Raw genomic sequence first — 19,518 nt, 5'->3', positions numbered from 1 at the left:
GCGTTGGCACACCGCCAGTGGTGATCGCTACCAAATACGTCGTCATAATTGCTTTCATCGCCATCGGGCTGACTGCTCGCAGCCCGCGTTTAGCCATTCGGTCACACGCGAACCCCAGACCCAAGCGGGCGACGGCGAGGGTGAGACCGCGTGCGTGTGTGTCTGTCCGTCCCGTTCACAGATACCGCAGACGGCGTCCTCATCTCAGCCGCGTCCGGCACCCGTCCCCTCCCGCCAAAAACCAGCAGGTCCGTTAGGGCGCGTTTATTGGCATTCGCCGGTGCCGCGGCGACCCGTATGCGCGCTCTCCGGCAGCTCCGGTTGGTCGCGCGGCTGCGCCGGTCGCTCTTGGCCGGCCGGCCACAGACGCCGCCGACCCGGGTCCTGTCGGAGGGTGAGACAGCGTCACGTGCTGTGCGGGGCACCCAGGCGGACGGCAGGGGCGCGACAGACGGACGTGGGCTGGCGCGGCCGCTCGTGACAATCGCGGCAACCGCGTTCAAGAGTGCACCGCGCTCAAGGGTGCAGGTTCTTAACCCATTAACAACCTACATTTTGCTACTCTACCAGCAGCGAACAGTTCTGCAGCTTGACATCGGAATAAGATACAGGGACGACGCATTCGTTTCGCAGCGACTTCCGAGTCGAACAAGTGGCAAAATATAGCAGCAAGGCTGTGTTGGCATGCACCACACCACTGACGCTGGACGAGTACGCGAGGGGGGGGGGGGAGCTGAGGCCGGACAACGAAAGAGGCCAGGTCAGAGGTTACACTAGCCATCGGACGGCCGACACAGCTGCTCTAGCCGCCGGCCAGAGGGAGCGCGGTCACTGACAACCGGACTCCCGGGGCAGGCCCCGGCACAGTCAGACACAGACACGGGGACGGGGGACGGGGGTACGGGGTGTCACCAACAAACACGCCCCGGCGACCCCAGACCCTTCATTCCCAGAGCAGTCGCCTCCCGAACTAGCCTATCGTCAACCCGCACCACCTCGACAGAGAAGCCCGCACCGCACGCGGAGCGAGCCGCCCGACGTCAGCGCTCTTCCGCGCAGTCAGACGACAGCGGCGGCCATGGCCTTCCCGCGCTTGGCGCGCCGCACGTCGCCGCCTCGCGCGCGTCGGCTGCCGCGGCCACCCGCTCCCCCTGGCGGAGGCCGGGGGTCGGGGCCAGGCGGACCGGGAGCCGAGCTCTCACCTGAGCCCAAGGCGAGAGACGTCGCTGGTCCGGACCGGCTCCTGCGACAGGGACAGGGCGTCACGCGGTGACCGGACGTGGCGCCGCACGCGCACGGGCGGGGTCACAGCGCGGCTGTAACGCACGCCGTCTCCGCCGCGGCACAGCACACGCAGTGACGCACGGCACAGCACGCACCCATACACGCGCACCGCGACGACACAACTGTGACCACCCTAACGACACAGCGGCAGCCAGCGCAGCGTGACGATCCCAGCACAGGCTTCGCACGACCCCGAGCGCCGCCGGCCGCTCCGGCACCTCAGGGCCGGAGCGTCGCGCCACGGGGCGCCGGCGGGTGTGCCCGCCCCCGGCGCGGGGCCGGCGCGGGGCCGGCACCGGTCGCCGGGGCGCGGGGCGTCAGTGTGGCCGGGGCTAGAGGAGCGGACCGCCAGGACGCGGCGGCCCGCTGGTGTTATCCGGCAGACGGGGGCAACACGGCGGTCACAGCAGAGCGACGGGAGATCAGAGACTACGCCTCAGCATAGAAATGTTCAGACGGAGTGCCAAAATGTTCAATACCATGACAGTATCAACTGTGGCAACTGGATCGCCACAACTGTTGGAACTAATCCACTGTTTGAGGGGATCTGCGCGACTGCATTTGCTGCCGCCTCAGCGCGCCTGCTCATCCAGAGACGCTGGTTTAAGAGCACTCAGATTAAGAAGTCCACTCTAGACGACGGACGGTTGTTGGGCTGTCAGGCGTTCTGCCTACCGACAGTCAAGCTCACACACAGCTGCGTAGACAAGGCGAGACACGCCAAAAGGCTCCGCCAGTGACGCAACGGGGCCTCCGAACCGAGCACTGCATCACGTGCATACATCCCTGGCCAAGGCAAAACAAAAACCTTCAAGGGAAAGTAGTGGGAACATAACACACGAGACGGCGAACGTTTCCGAACACTGAGTCCGACGACAAAGCAGATGCGTCAGGCCGGCCGGTACATCGAAGATCGCCCGAGTCGCACAGGGCGGGCACCGGTCCCCACTGACCTCGAGGTCGATCGCCGCAGGAAGGGCCACCGACGGCGGCTGAAGCGGCGCGGTCGGAGCCGGCGCGGTGGCGCAGTCCGACCGCCAAGCTGAGAGCAGACTGAGAGCACGCTGAGAGCAGTCTGAGAGCAGTCTGGGCGGGTAGTCTCCTGAGAGCCGCAGCGCTGTCTCCCGTCCAGCGCCCGCGCGGCGGCGCCGGCCTGCCGCCCGCTCCTCCGCGGCGAGCCCCGCGCGGCCGGCGGCGGCCGCCGCGGCCGCTAACAGTTTGCCGATTTCCATAGTCCAACTCCACGTCGGCCGGCCGTGAGGGCCGGCCATAGTAACAAAGCTATCTGGGTATGCAGGCGAAGATGGCGATGATATCACGACGCAGGCCGGTCAGATCACAGCGGCGGACGGCGCCCGCTCATGCGTACAAAACACGATCCAGCAATATGACTGTGATGGCGGCGCGCCGCGGCGCCGCCCCCGCCCCCACCCCGCTCCCACCTGGTAACAAAGCTAGATAATCTGGAACAATTTCTTGAGTTCTATCATCAGCTGCCAGTCGGGCTTCTGCAGGTCCTCGCGGAAGTAGTTCTTGCAGGCGTCGATGGACTCGCGGCTGATGCGGCTGACGAGGATGTCCGTCTCGTCGAAGTGCCTACCGAACATCTTCGGACTCTCGCCCGGCACCGGCTCAATCTTGATGCACACCTCCTGGCCCTTGCGCGCCGTCTCCACCTGCTTGTGGTTGATCTCGACGGTGGAGACGTAGCCGACGAAGAGGAAGTCCTTGGACGGGACGCAGATGGGCGTGCCCGTCTTGACGATGCCGCCCTCGATGCTGACGCCCATGACGATCGGGTCGCGGGAGTTGAAGATGAACTGCGGCAAAGATGCGTATCTTGCACGGAAACACGGCGATGTGCTTGTGCTCCTCGCGCTTCTTGTTCTTGAGGTCCTCGCGGTGCTTCATGAACTTGTCGAACAGGTGGTAGATGATGTCGGCCTGGAAGATGGTGACGCCGGCCGAGTCGGCCATCTCCTGCGCGTCGCGCTCCACCTTGACGTCGAAGGCGAGGATGACGGCGAACTCGGGATCACGGTCCAGCATGGCCGACGCCTTCATCACGTCACGCTTCACCACCGGCCCGATGCGCACGCCCGAGTAGGGAATCTTCGAGGTCCGCAGGAACTCCAGGAGCGCCTCCATCGAGCCCAGCGTCGACGCCTGCACGTAGACGCCGTGGTCGCTGAGCTTGATGGCACTGAGCGCCGAGCGCAGCTCCTTCGCCACCAGCGCCTTGCAGATCTCCACCTCGTCCGGCTGCTCCGCCACCAGCAGGTTCAGTCCGGCGATCGCGCGTTCCAGCTCCTTGGCGGCGATCTTGACGCCCTGCGCGGCGCGAATCTCCTTGAACTCCTGGTAAGCGTTCTTGACGCGCAGCTCCTTGAGCGGCTGCGGCATGAGCAGCGAGCGGACCTGGGTGACGATCGGCCCGTCTGTGCCGGCGACGACGACCGTGCTGCCCTCGCGCAGCGTACCGTTCACCAGGATGACGTCGATGGTGGTGCCCAGCCCTGGGATCTGCTTCACCTCCAGCACGGTGGCCTGCAGCTCGTCTGAAGTACATCAGCCGCTTGGTCAGCATGTTCTGCGTCATCATCACCACCAGCGCCATCAGGTTGCCCATGCCCTCGCCGGTGATGGCGCTGGTCGGCACGAGCGACAGGTACTCGCGCGGGTTGTCGTTCTCGTAGAAGAGCTTGGCGTTGAGGCCCTGCTCGGCCAGCTGCACGATCGTCTCGCGCGTGCGCTGCTCGAACTCCATCTGCGTGTTGCGCGCCTGCGCCTTCACCACGTCCTCCACGTCCTTCGCCTTGCCCGTCTCCCAGTCGTACAGCCGGTCGATCTTGTTGAGCGCCACCAGGAAGGGCGTCCGCTTCGACTTCAGCAGGTTGATCGACTCGATCGTCTGCGGCTCCAGGCCGTGCATGATGTCGATCACCAGGATGGCCAGGTCGCACAGAGACGAGCCGCGCGAGCGCAGGTTGCTGAAGGACTCGTGGCCAGGCGTGTCGATGATGAGCAGACCGGGGATCTTCAGCTCGGCCACCTTGTGCTTCTTGACGAAGCGCTGCTGTTCCTCGATGGCGCGCAGCGGCACGTTGGTGGCGCCGATCTGCTGCGTGATGCCGCCGGCCTCGCCCTCCTGCACGTTCGTGCGGCGCAGCTTGTCCAGGATCTTCGTCTTGCCCGTGTCCACGTGCCCCAGCACGCAGATGACGGGCGCGCGCAGGTTGTCGGCCGACATCTGTGCGCGCGCCGCGTCGCGCCGCTCCTGGATGCGCTTCAGCGCGCGGTCGCGCCGCTTCTCGGCCTCGGTGCGGTCGTCGTCGCTTTCCTCGCTCTCGCTGTCGTCGTCGCTGCCGCTCTCCTCCTCGTCTTCGTCGTCGTCGTCGGCTGACTCGTCTTCGGATTCGGCCGGCTTCGCGGTCGTCGCCGGAGGCGGCGGCGCGGCGGCAGGCGCGGCGGCAGGTGCCGGCGCCGGTGCCGGTTCCGGTTCCGCCGGCGCTTCGTCTTCGCTCGCCTGATCCCACGAGTCCTTCAACCCACCGTCCTCCTCTTCCTCCCAGCTGTCCTTCAGCCCCGCGTCCGGCTCTGCGGGCGGTGGCTTCGCCGGCGTCGTCACCTCCGGTGTGATGACCTCCGGTGTCGGTGGCACCTCCGCCTCCGGCGATGCCTGCTTATGTTTTTCTTTTGCCGGCGATCCTTGAGACTTGGACGTGGCTTCTTCTCGGCCCCCGCGGCCGCCGTCTGCTGCTTCATCGCGTCGAGTAGCGCCTGCGCGCGCGCCATGTTCTGCCGCTGCTTCGGCGTCAGCAGCTTACCTTCGGCCTTGAGCTGCTCCTTGCGCTCCTTTGCCTGCTTCTTCTTCAGCTCCTTCTGCTCCTTTTCCAGCCGCTCCTGCTCTTCCTTGCGACGCTCCTCCTCCTCTTCGCGTCGGATGCGGTCCTCCTCCTCTTGTTTAGCCTTCTCCTCTGCCTCCTGCTGCAGCCGCAGCGCCTCCTGCATCGCGGCCACCAGCTTCTTGCCGGGACCTTTTTTCTTCTTGGACGGCTCCTCAGGCTCAGGCTCCGGCGCTTTTTCGGCCGCCTTCTTCTTTTTCTTCTTCGCGGCCGATGGTTTTTCTTCGCCATCCTGTTCTACTTTCACCTCCTTCGGCTTTGACACGGCCTCGCCATTAACATCACCAGCTTTTTCCTCCTGATCTTCAGGCTCTTTGGGCTCTTCGGTTTGTTTTTTGCCACCCTTCTTGTTCTGCTCGATTTTCTTCAAGCGCTCCCTCTCCTTCTTCTCCTTGCGCTTTTGCGCCTTTGTCTTGACGGTGCCACCCTCGTCGTCATCCTCCCCTTCGTCCTCTTTCTCCACGCTCTCCGTGACGCGCTCGTTCTTCTCGGCGTCCACCGCCGGCGTCTCCTCCACAGACGTCTCCCTCTCGGCGGGCTTCGCGGTGATCGTCTCCATCGGCTGGTCCCCCGTGTACTCCATCTGCAGCTCCGACAGCATTTTCTCCAGGTCGTCGTCCAGCCCCTCGTCCTTTTTCTTTTTCTTCTTCTCCTTGCCCTTCTTCTCTTTCTTCTTCTCCTTCTTCTTGACGACGACGCGCTCCTCCTGCTCCGAGTCGGGCGCCTCGTCCTCGCCGCTCTCGGCCATCAGGGAGGCGAAGCCAGACTGCTGGCGCCGCGCCGGCCGCTCCTCCTCCTCCTCCGAGTCGTCCATCATCAGCGCAGCGAACCCAGACATCTTGGGCCGCGCCGGCGGCGGGGGCGACGGCGACGCCTCGCCGCCGCCGCCCTCCTCCTCCATCGGGTCGTCGTCGTCCGACTCGGCCACGGCCGCCTTCTTCTTCTTCTTCTCCTTCCGCTTCGGCTTCTTCACGGCCTCCTGCGGCTCGGGCTCGTCCTCGAGCGTCAGGACGGAAGGCTCGTCCTCCTCCGACTCCTCCTTCTTCTTGCCCTTCTTCGGCTTACCCATGGCGCGTGTCTGCTGCAGACACGGGGGCGGCGGGGGGCGGCGTCGGACGGCAGCGTGACTGGCGGCGGCCGCCCGCGACGGACGCGCGCTCAAGGGGCTCTGCCGGACGGAGCGCGCTGTCAGAGGACGATGGCCGCGCCGAACAGGTGGCGCCCCTGGCACAAGGCATACCGTCGGCGGCAAAATATTCGACCAGCTGTGCAAACAACATACGCCTGCTCAGCCCACGGCATAGAACGGCAATCATTGGTAGGAGGCAGCTATGTGATGAGTGTGAAGTCACTCAGATGGGGTGTCAAGTTCAAACTGCTTCATCCATAAAATAACAGCCAGCAAATGAGGCCTCCTGTGATGTGAGATGGCAGCTTGCCAGGTCACTGTACATGTCCGAAACCTACGGGAGCAAACAGGTGCATTGAAAAACACACCTCAGCCCAAAAATGACTTAAGATGTCAAAAAATCCAGGACTGTCAGCAAGGTTTTCAATGGTCAGAAAAGCTTAACCATGATCAATGTGATAAGAAGAAAACTCAATCCTTGCAGCAAAGATATGCATCAGCAATGATCATTCTATTCTGCATGGCTAATATACAAGCCAAACAACATACAAATGACATCTAATGGATTGGGGGTGGACAACAAAAGAGGCCATGTCAGAGACCACACTAGCCATCAGACAGCTGACACAGCTGCTCTAGCTGCCAGCCAGATGGGGCACAGTCACAGCCAACCAGACTCCCAGGGCATGCCTCAGCACAGTCATACACTGCTCAATGACCTTGTGACCTTGACAATGTCAGTGAACTCTGGGCCCTAGGACTGGCACCAGCCTCAACAAGGGTCAATCAGCCCAACTGAAGGCATTCTCTCCATCCACCAGAAGAACTCCTGGGTCACACACAATGCAATCTCAAAAGATCAGAGCAACAAGATCTCAGTAAAAGATCAGATCAGAAGATCAGATCAGAGAAACGTAAATATTGGAGCAACAGGTGGCCTTGGAAGCCTGCAAACCTTTGGAAAACAGACCGATTCCATCTTATACCTTAGTGATGGCATATAGCTGAAGGTCAGGGAAGTGCATCGCTTCGTGACCCATTCAGTTGGGGGTTTCAGGATCCCCAACTTTAAAAAGTACGCCAAATTTGGAGAGCAGGCTGTTTGTGCATATTGAGACATTTTATTATTATTTCATACATCTTGAGACATTTCAGAAGAAATCAGCACTGCAAGGAAACACAAATTACCTGCTGGTGCTTCTGCACATAACTAATACTAATGTTTAATAAACATGAATAATTGACTGTGTTTTAGAAGCTTTAAGTGAAGTCAAAACATTAACCATATTTTGTATGGAAAAGACAGGATGCCATCAACAAACTGGATGCCATTTTGAACTGACTATAAAATTGTTTGGACCCTAAAATACACATCACATTTCTGTGTGGTGTGGTGTGGAAAGATATTTATTTAGATCTTCAAAACACATATGATGAAATTCAAAAATTCACTATATCATTGAGGAAATGAAACTTCACAGATGAGTGAAGCAGCTTGGCATGGGAGAAAATTTAACTAATTATTCTGCTGGGAAACTATAATTGTGATTAACCACCATGTGTATAGAAAACCTGAGGTACGGGGTTTGATCCCCCGCAGTGCCTGCCCTTCCTGTTGAGAGGCAGGTGGCGCCATATAGCCTCAGAAGGGGAAAGCATTGTAAAGCCCCAATAGCAACCAGTTGATCTTTCTTCTTGAAAACTGAGACTAAAAGGAACATTTACTGACAGTGCAGGTCTTGATTGCATGATTCTTTCTTATTAGAATATGAAATCCACAGAATACACTGTAAAAGTCAGCATGTTCAACATTCTTATTGCAAAGAATGGATCACAATTATGACTCTTAACACAACATATGCCGACGGCCGATGTCTTCCATACACACAAGTAAGGAATCGTGATCATCTTGGAGCACATCATTAAAATATAAAAACTAACATATATTTCAAAAACGAGGATAGCAGGATTACGTTCTCCACTTCCAAGAGGAAAAGCAGCCGGAGCTGTTTAATTAACGCAACAGCCGGCTGAGTGCTGAGCGTCGCGACGGGCACCGCAAGACGAGGCTAGGACCTGTACCTGCTATTTGAGCCAGTCGCTAACATAAAACAGCAGCTCCAAAGTTATAAGTAAATAGAAATGGAATACTTAGAATGAACAAAGTGCTTGACACACGCTGGTCAACACTCAACACACACAGCTGATCGCAGACTGACCTCAAAGTCCACCGGAAAAGGATGATGATGCAATAGAGAAACTTGGAAGGCGGTAACGCTATTGAAGCGCTAAAATAAATCACTGTACACAGTTAACTAAATTAAACCATGCTAAGGAAACACACCCACTAGTTTTTGTGGAAACTGTTCCCATTCTGTACAAACCAGGATAAAAATACCTTCTCGAAACCTTTGTAATCTCACCTCTAATCTGTGCTACCTCAATACCATGAGAATTCTTCTCGCGTTTAACAGGTGAAATGCCGTACAAATTCTACATCTATTGACATTCAAATTTCTCCATGGCGCCAGTTTCCAACATTCGTCGTCGTATACAATGCGCAGATGGGGCAACAAACAAGTTGTAAGCGAGGTCCCAAGGTAACGTTGCGGGCAAGCAAGTTGCGGGGATCTCCTGGGGTCTCCGTGGCCGTGGTTGTTCGGGGTCGTAGATCCTCAGTTCGTGTCTCATATTCGTTGCTGTTCACGGTTTCGGAGGCTGCTGGAGATAGGTAAGCTCACTAACCGGTCTGCAGTCATGATTACCTGGGAGTTATCCAGTAGTGAATTGAGTGGGAAGGCCGTCAAAACCAGGACAAGAAAGGATTACAGTTAGAAATGCTATGATGTGCTTTTTGCACCTCTTGCTTGCGGAATTATCAAGTCTAGAGGGTGTGTAGCTGTACAGAGCAGAATGTTTGTAATTCTGTCTGGTTTTGTTGCATTGTGGCAGATTCAACATTACATCATTCAACGTCCCATCCCTGTTTGGTGCCTCTGAGGGTGTGGCTTTCAACCCACATTGTCTTCAATCTCAACATCTCGAATGTGATAATTAGCTGTGTGCCTGTTTTTAGATCTGGTCGTGATGGAGGCCTTCTTGAAGACTGGCAAGCTGGGCCAGGGTGAGCCGGCTGTCAGTGCTGCTCCTTCTGGCAAGGAGAAGAAGAGGAAGGTGCCACAGCCCTGGGTGGAGAAATAGTATGTCAACACTCCATATGTGGTAACATTTCATTCCATCATGCACAAGCTGCAATCAGTTTCAAGGCTTCAGTTTCCTGGGTGTAGGTATACATTCCTACCTAACATTAGACAAAATCATTGTACACCATTTGTCATGTTTCAGGCAGAGCATATTGTAAATAATGTTAAAACAGGTAGGTTCATGTTCCTACCTTCAAATTTTAATATTTACGGCAGCAAGCTCCCTAGCTCTGCACGCACCCACCTCCTCGACTCCCCAGCACCGTTTCTGTGTTGCCGTTGCCTAATTACAATATTTCTGCTTATCGAGAACCATAAAAAATTATGGGACCAAGTTAACAATAATAATGTGATGAAAAACGTTCCTTATCATGTCTAGGTGGTACATTTATGAAGTGGACAGGCCAGAATCTAACTTAGCCTAGCCTAGCCTAGCCTAGCCTAGCCTAGCATAACAACTAACCAACCTAACCTAACCTACCTAACCTAACCTAACCTAACCTAACCTAACCTAACCTAACCTAACCTAACCTAACAAACCCCCACCCTGTCCCCTTCAACCCAGTGTCCGATTGGCACCCATGTTCCATGCCATATATATTTACTGCACTAAGAAGTTTTGTTTAGCTGCCGTATTCTCATTTTGCTTTTCGTTCCCACACAAAATGTCATATTTCTCCACCATGTTGACCAATCTACAAACAATACAGAAGACCGCTTGGATATGCAAGAAACACATTTTATTGAATTCTTGTTACCTCGGCCTCATACATTTTTAGGGTTCTGGATGCGCAGTAATGATGTGATCACGCAGTAATGTTGCAATCACGCGTAGAAATGGCGCCGGGTCGTGGTTGCTACGTGTTTGCGCTCGGATGTTCTCTATCGTAGTTATTTAAGTTCCAAGGTAAGAGCTTGGATGACCCATTTTGCGATTTATTACTATATGTTCTGCGTTAAAAACGACGATCGATGTACAATGCTCTTTTTTAACATGAGGTAGGAATGTATACCCTGGCTGTTTCCTGTGATTGATTTTGTGTTACAAAGTTAAGGGAGGTTAGGGTCATGTCCAGGAATGGTCCAAAACTCATGCTGTGAAAGTTAAAGCTGTTGCCATTCTGAATCAGAGGCTGCTAAGTATTGGTGTACTTTTGTAATCAAAATCATGGTCAAGTTTCTACCACGCAGGCCTTTGATGGCATCTGTTTTATCAGAGCATGATCAAAGAAATCTGGATGATGACATTCCTTTCCTGGTTTCAGCCGGCCCAAGACTGTAGATGATGTTGCTTTCCAGGATGAAGTAGTGATGATGTTGAAGAAGTGCATGAAGGGCGCTGACGTAAGTTACACTTATCTGCTAAATGTTTGTGTAGTTGGCACTTGTAAGCTAATTATGTACCATTATAGAGGAATTTTGGATCTTGCTTTATTTGGGTAGATGGTTTGGAGATCTGTTACACATAATTATAATCAGTGCAGTGTATCTTAAGATTTCAAAGGATTTGGCCCAAATCTGTTGAATGGATGAATTTCTGTAATCAGAGCTCATGCTAAGCAATTGTTATGTGAGCCCTGACCCCTACCATCCAATCTTCAAATATGCTTGACTTCATGCACATTGCTTTTAAAACTTTGTTTTTGTCATATCATTTCAGTCATGCTTTGGGACAGCACTTGAAAGATACAAGGCATGACTGTGGGCAGGGGCAGCCTTTCACTTGAAGCTTTTCTGTGGAGAGTAGTGTGTTGGGTCCAATGTTCATCATGTTCATCTGTCACTAACCTGACCCCTTGCCTTGGAGTGGCAACCCTTACAGGTTATTAACCAGTTGAACACCAATTTAGATAAATCAGTGTGAATCCATAAAGGGCATGTCATTTGGTGAGTGCCATAGCGTGTGAGCCACAGCTGACAGGTGTTGAACCTGTCCGCTTGTGCCGACGGGGGATTACGCTTTTCAGCTGCCGAACCTGCTGTTTTACGGGCCTCCGGGCACGGGCAAGACGTCCACCATCCTGGCCGCCTGCCGGGAGCTGTTCGGATCAGGACATGAAACAGAGGTATGCTGGTGCAACTGGCACGTGGACATCGTGGTCAGGCGGACTGCTGCTGGTGTTGAGCGTGTGACGGTGTCAATGATGTCGCCCCTGAGTGTCGCATGCCTTCAGTGAATCCCGATGGAGATTATTTCACTGGATAAGCAGGCACAGATGTATGCATTTGAGTTGTTACAAGGAGACCACCATGGTACATTGCGCGGTGAGTTGTGAAGAGATCGTGTGCAGATGTTTTCCGGCCTCGGCGGCTACGGCACTACATAGCCTAGCAGTGTCGATGCCACGCACTAGTGTTTCCCGCGGTCGCCGCCAGGGTGCTGGAGCTGAACGCCTCGGACGAACGCGGCATCGCTGTGGTCCGTGAGAAGGTCAAGGGCTTTTCGCAGCAGGCAGTGCCCTCCTGCCGCACTGACGGGCGCGCCTGCCCTGCCTACAAGGTGGGTGTGCACTGTGGCTGGCCCATTTTCCTTTATTGCACACATGATGCTTTGAATGAGATATGTGTCAGTTATTTTGCATTTATAGCACCAGTTTATAATATTTTTACAACATGTGTATTTTATAGCACATCACGATCTCAGTGGTCACAGTGCCTCAAGGACTGTACTTAACAACAATGTGCTTCCAATTTTAGTGGGGCCTGAGTTTGGTCTCAACATATGGGTGAAAGTAGAGTGTAGGGGACTAGTTTCATGCATAACGTGATTTGATATATAGTGGCTACCCTTAACAAAACATTTAGTATGAGGTGTGCATTATTTGTATGCAAGATGCTCTCTGCATTGCCCAAAGGTGTATTTTATAATGTGTAAAACATGGGTTTTATTTTACTTAAAGGCAGACACATGCTTTGCCCATTTGTGTATGTGCATTACTAATAAGTGTGTTTGGTATGGGTTACATAGTGTTCAAATTTGTAGTACAAACAACAAACGGATAATATTTTCATGCTGTCTTTAGTCTTTTGATATGCAGGTTAAAAAACAGTATTTTTGGGCAGTTGTTGTTGCCCATTATTTTCAACGATTTCATTCCCATGCTTTCACTAGCATTGTTTCACCATAATGACATCTTTGCTGTATGATTGAGGTTTGTGCTCAATTACTCTTCTAAGCCATGCCATTCCTGTCAACTTCCTTTTGTTGTGTGACATCATCAGGTGACACCAGTGACTCATTCATCCAGCCCTGACTCCACTTAGCATCATCATGTTGTGGCATTGGACCCAGTGACGTCACTGGTCCGGCACCTGACGCATCGCTATCATCACCAATGACCATCTGCCGTCTCGCCGCCAGATGGTGATTCTGGACGAGGCCGACTCGATGACGTCCGCGGCGCAGGCGGCGCTGCGGCGCACCATGGAGCGCGAGACGCGCACCACCCGCTTCTGCCTCATCTGCAACTACGTGTCGCGCATCATCGACCCGCTCACCTCGCGCTGCGCCAAATTCCGCTTCAAACCCCTCTGTGAGTGGCGAGCCTCGCCTCGGCCCGGCTGGGGCTGTAATTCGGCCCGGACAGCGCGGGACAGTGGGTCCTCAGTTCGCTATGCTTGCTATGCTCACCATTTCTTGCCTGTGTGCGTGTTGCTGTGCGTGAGCTGCACACGGCGGCGCCGTGTATCGCCGTGCGTTCACTGTATTTGACTCTTGGCTACCGCGTGCTGACAGACAGGTGACCTTCGGAACAGCCTTGTGTCCACGTCATGTGACATCTGCCCTGATCAAGTGCGCACATCACGTGGTCCGGTACGCCCCGGCCCGTGTGCGCACCACGTGACCGCTTGTCCCGCCCCGGACGCGCCGGCAGCGCGCGAGATCCTGGTGCAGCGGCTGCAGGACATCTGCACGGCCGAGGGCGTGCAGTGCGACACCGACTGCCTGGCGACGCTGGTGGAGACATCTGACGGCGACCTGCGCAAGGCCATCACCACGCTGCAGTCCGCGGCGCGACTGCGGCCGGCCGGCGGGCTTACAGCTGCGGACGTCCGAGAGGTCATGGGGGGTGAGTGCCAGGTCATGGGGGTACGGTGGAGGGCCAGGGGTCAAGAGGGTGATCACGGGGTCACCAGGGCGACGTGGGGTCGGAGGAATGGGCGTAGGGGCCACGGAAACGGTATGACATCATCAACGTCATCCTCACCAACGTCACCATCATTGATGCAATCCTCAACGTCATTCTTCAACATCATCATCATCATTATCATTATAACAACAATAACGGGAGCGGTATCGCGACATCGCGAGATTGTTGAGGGTATCTCAGGGTTTGCACATATTTCGCTGGATAGGGATTTGGCTGTCAGAACAAGCCTGAAGCATGGAGATTACCTGCAGCCAGGAGTCCAGCGAGCATAACAAGTACCGGGCCCCGGTGGGAGCTCGATGTACGGAGGCCATGATGGGTCCCTGCGGCCATAGCTAACGGAGATCAGCAAGACGTAGCGTTGTCAGCCAACAGCCGTGGGGGTTAAGCACCGCCCGGTGATGGGGACTCCTGTAGCGGGAAGGCATGCAAGCCTTGGAACGAACAGCGCACAGGGCTGCCGATGCCTTTACGATACCGTTACGATACGATCCCCGATGCCGTTACCATGTATCGCCGTTGACATAGATCGCATCGTTTATTGCAGCATTACCGTGCATTCTTATTACACCGTGTTTATGTATGTTTTACTCTCTGTCGTATCCTTAGTATCACCAAGTATTACCATGGCACGCTGAGCATAGTGTGGTTAATCAAACTCTTGCACTGTAGCAGGGTAGAGTTATGGTAACATTTATGTTATCTCTCCCATATGATAGCATTTATGTTATGTTATCTCATATTATATCTTATTATTTATAGATATTTTGTGTATATATATATATATATATATATATATATATATATTGTCCAACTTTACCAGGATATCTTGAATTTGGAAAAAGAGAACAAGGTTACCGTGGACAAGAATCTAAAGAACAGCTTACTAGGAGAGAGCACGAAAAAGCGTGGAAATGATAGGAGCAAGATATTCACGCAAGAACTCAGGACGGCGGCAAGGGAACTTCGAGAAAAAGACATCATCATTCGGCGAGCGGACAAATCATCACTCTACGTAATACTTGACAAAAAGGAATATCATAAGAAACTAAACTGCATCTTGAACGACGACAAGAAGTTCCGGCACATCACAAAAGATCCAACAGACAAACTCAAGACCATGCTTAACAAACTAATCACCGCTGCCAATGCCGCTTTTGATGGCATACGCTTTTCCAAGATAACGGGTGAATTTGCGCTTGGTTATACTTATGGGTCTGTAAAAACTCACAGAAATGGCAACCCCTTCGTTCAATAATTTCACGGATCTCTTCACCAACCTACAGAATTGCAAAACTTCTCAATGATCTTCTGTCCCCATGTCTTCCTATGTCCTACAGCTTGTCGTCGACGGATGAGTTTATTGATATAATGAGACCTCGTCATTCTAAGGGTCTACTAGCCACTCTAGATGTTGAAATATATTTACAAACGTGCCCATTGAAAGAACCATATCCATCACCCTTGGCCGCGTTTACAATCATCCTGAAATTCCTCCTCTCATACTATCAAAGCGCCTTCTTGAACAATTACTAAAAGCACGTTGGAAGTTTCTTTCCGCGGGCCTGATGGCCGAATGTATTGCCAAATTGAGGGTGTTGCAATGGGCTCACCTCTAGGACCTTATTCGCTAATTTCTTTATGGGACACGTAGAAACCGACATACCACAAAACGTCGACATAAGACCGGACATTTACTGCCGCTACGTAGACGATATCTTTGTAGAAGTTAGGGACATTGACCAACTAGGACATCTCAAAAACACCTTTGAAGAACGGTCTGGCTTAAAATTCACAACGGAGCAAAGTGTGCAAAACGTAATACCCTTTCTTGACGTAGCTGTTCATGGACAAGGACAACAATTCAAAACGACTGTATACCGAAAACAGACTAGCAACGGACGGTGCTTAAATGCTGACAGTGAGTGTCTTCGACGCTACAAAATTAGCGTCATAAGGTCCTTTCTTCGACGAGCATTTAAGCACTGCTCTGATTGGACAGGACTACATTCAGAATTGACACGAATCAAACAGATCCTGGTGAACAACGGTTTTTCAAATTCTGACATCGAAAACGAGACACAACGACATATGACAAGACACTTTGACAGCAAACCAAGGCAGGACATCCAACCGACCGTCAAACTGTACTATCAAAATCAAATGACATCTGCTCACAAACAGGACGAAAAAGCTTTACGGGAAATTATATCTCAACATGTTAAAGGCAAAAACGACCACAAAATGGACATCGTCATTTACTATTGTAATAAGAAGATATCGAACTTTCTTATGAGAAACAGCCCAACAAACCCGACAAACTGAAATGTACCAATGTAGTTATCAATTCAAATACAACATCGAAGGCTGCAAACTTCGTTCCACACACTGCATTGGTGTGACCACAACGACACTCACGACGCCTGACAATGCACTTACGTGACGGGGCACCTCTGGACCACATGCGACACGAACACGACATGACATTGACACGACAACAACTGACAGACAGCACTGACATTTTACGGACGTGCAATGACAGAAGACGCCTTCAAATTTGGGAAAGCATATTCATTAACGAACTCTCTCCGGCCCTAAACAGACAGACAAATTCTTGCACAACTCTTTAGCTGTTAGGTGGTGGGCGGTGAGCACTATTGATGTGATTGTGGCAGTAGTGTTCCCATTGTGTCTTTGTGATGTTCCCATTATGAGTGTTTCTTACATGTATGAAGATGAAAATAGCAATCCGTCTTACTTCAATTAGTTATGCTTCATTTATGTTCTCCGTACCAAAAGATGTTTTCCAACAGTAGTGCACAATTTTTCATCCTTTAAAACTCAAAACTTATTTCTTGTGCAATTTAGTCTTCTCCGAAGATGAGATAAGATCTCGAAACGTTAGAATGGAAGGAGTGATGAATATATATATATATATATATATATATATATATATATATATATATATATATATATATATAATATCATACATATTATATCCCATATGATAACAGATATTATGTTATCTGTTATCCATGTTATCATATATCAATATCATAATATCTATCTGATCATAGGAGTTATGATCGGGAGTCCGGGACCACTGCCGTGGCCGGCGTGAACGCCTCCAGCACTCAGGATCGGAGCAGTGACACGCAGGAGAAACCGTCATCGGTCGTTATCATTACGGGAGGAGCGGTGTGTCACGCGGTGCCTCGGCCGTCAGGTGGTGTCGGAGCCGGTGCTGGAGCAGCTGCTGACCGCCTGCCGCTCCGGGTCGTACGAGAAACTGGAACTGAGCGTGCGGGACCTGATCCTGGAGGGTTACGCCGCCGCCCAGGTCAGTCATGGGTGTGACTGACACCCGCCCAGGTCAGACCGGCCAGCATCGCTGAGGTCTGCGTTCGCGTGGTGAAGCAGGGATGTGAGTGTGAGGGTGGACAGGCTTCATGTCAGTGGCCACACTGATGTTATTTTCCGGTCCAGGAAAGGGTGCAGACTAGACACACAGTACTGGCCGTAGATTCCATGATGCAGCTAGATTGAATTATCACTTGTGTCACCTTATATAAAACCGCTTGGATATTTTGTTTTTGTTGTGTTTTGTTGTTGTTTTATTATGTTTTATTGTTGTGATACTGCATTGTGTGTTGACATTGTTGCGCTAAAACACGGAATCGTACCTTTGCGTTAAAAGTTGTCAATCATGTCACAATTATCACGTCGTATAACACTGCGGTGAATCGTTTTTGGCTACATTCAGAGGCACATTACGTCCCCCGGTAAAGCCCAAGTGTGCTGCTATGATGTTGACGTCGGGCGTCTCCGTCTCTGTGCGGGCAGTTGTTGGTGCAGCTGATGGACAAGCTGATCAGACTGGAGGACGTGCCGGACCTTGGCAAGGCCATCATCCTGGAGAGGCTGGCCGTGAGTGAAGCCCGACGCCGCCCGCGCTGCGGGGACCCATGGGAGAGATGGGACATCAGAGGCCTTCTGACGCTGCGGGGCACGTGGGACCGATGGGTCATCAGACCGTCTGGCGCTGTGGGGACCCGTGGGACCGATGGGTCATCAGACCGCCTGGCGCTGTGGGAACCCATGGGAGAGATGGAACATCAGAGGCCTTCTGGCCCTGTGGGGACCCGTGAGACCGATGGATCATCAGAGACCTTGTGGCGCTGCGGGAACTCGTGGGAGCGGCTTGTGCCTGGTGGACGTACCGAAGATCCTGAAACCCCCATTGAAACGACTGTGGCTCCTATCTTCCTTCCACTGAGTATTACATGCAACATCAGGCACGTAAATCCGTAACATTTCTGAGATAATTTGCATCTTGATAGCAGAATAGCTTAAGCTAAAGCTTTGGGTATTTGATGCACTGGGCGTTTGTTGACCAATACAATCAGCGTGCCTTAAAACATATATAACAGCAAAAGCCCCAGCACTTGGAGCATATGAAATTAATGGCTGGTTATCAGCGCATCTCCCCTAATGTGACTCTCGCCCTGTGTTCGCACAGCTGTGTGATTCCCGGCTCCAAGATGGCGCCGACGAGTACCTGCAGATCATGGACCTGGGCTGCGTCGTCATGGCCCAAATGAAGAACTCCGGCTAGGCTGTCAGTGGTCTCCAAACAGACCACCAGTCTGTGGTGGGTGATATCACGTCGGGCGGCATCCTTTGTTTTCCGCGGGCTGGACGGCCTCCAACGTTGGTCAGATTTCAGCACCATGGAGACCTTTCCGCGTGTGACGTCACAAATGTCCGTAAGAAATGCCATCAGCTGTTTTTACTGTATCGCTTGTAGTTGCTGAAGTTGTTTTCGTGGCGTTGCGCCGGGCAAGTGGAACATCTTCCGTAAATGCATCGATGTCTTCCCATCAACAAATGCAAAAGGCGGGTGGGCCGCAGTATCAGTTTCCAACTGCCACTCGGCGCCAACTCCAGACAAGTGCGCGAGTGTACTCGAGTGCCGTCCGGAATGCGTGGCGCTTGGACAGTCGGCGGCGGGTGCTTGACCTCCGGTCACGGCAGGTGCGCGGCGGGTGTGTCGGGCCCGCCGTTTGGGTACAGCTTGCCGTTGTAACTGCCATTCATTGATGTCATGTCATGTTCGCCTCAGCCCGGTTTCATCGGGCCCATTGTGGAGGGGCCGAATACATGATTTTTGGAAGTGAAGTGGTTTCCTTTTGGACGGCGGGAGTGATTGGAGAATGGGCGTTCATGACACTACCTTGCGCGTTCTACTGATGATAATGATGATGCTTGGGGTTTTAGGGCGCGTCGACTTCTACGGTCGTTTTGCGCCCATAACAGCTAAGTGTTTACCGTGGTGTGTAAATGGCTGTGAACCCTACGTTTTTTCAAAAATGAAAGCAGCTGTCCGGTGCCAAGCATGCGAGAATCGTCGCCAATAAGGTCTGGAAAGGTAAGACCTGACGCATCTCGTCCGAAGTAAAGTGCCCGCTCTTCTCTGAGCTGTGGGCAAGAGTGAATAACGTGCCGAACCGTAAGTGGCGCACCACAGCGAGGACCTTTAGGGCGTTCATCACCGCACAAAAGGTAACTATGTGTCGCGTGCGTGTGGCCAATTCGTAATCTGCTCAGGGTTAGTTCTTCGCGTCTCAATTTACGTGAGATTGAAGACCATGGACCCAGTTGTGGCTTGATCATCTTTAACTTATTGTTTACAATGACGTCCCAGCAGCGTTGCCATTTCCCCTCCACAAAGGTCGCGATTCCAGGGTAAAAGTCCCTTGCCGGCAAGGGTAAAGAACGGGTGCAAGGTGCACGCGCTGCCCGTTTTGCGGCCGCGTCAGCACGCTCGTTACCTCCGATACCCACAT

General features: G+C 53.0%; 2 pseudogenes; one reads left to right on the top strand and one right to left on the bottom strand.

Annotated features, from left to right (window-relative positions):
* Nucleotides 1–249: 249 nt before the first annotated feature.
* On the bottom strand, nt 250–8,520 carry LOC119113699 (eukaryotic translation initiation factor 5B-like; annotated as a pseudogene).
* A 401-nt stretch (nt 8,521–8,921) lies between these two features.
* On the top strand, nt 8,922–18,846 carry LOC119113700 (replication factor C subunit 4-like; annotated as a pseudogene).
* Nucleotides 18,847–19,518: the final 672 nt, after the last annotated feature.

The sequence above is a fragment of the Pollicipes pollicipes genome, unplaced genomic scaffold (genome assembly GCF_011947565.3).
Source record: "Pollicipes pollicipes isolate AB1234 unplaced genomic scaffold, Ppol_2.1 Scaffold_7262;HRSCAF=8765_pilon_pilon_pilon, whole genome shotgun sequence".
NCBI lineage: Eukaryota > Metazoa > Arthropoda > Thecostraca > Pollicipedomorpha > Pollicipedidae > Pollicipes > Pollicipes pollicipes.
Note: the sequence above shows the minus strand (reverse complement) of the source record. Positions and strands in the feature narration are given on the sequence as shown.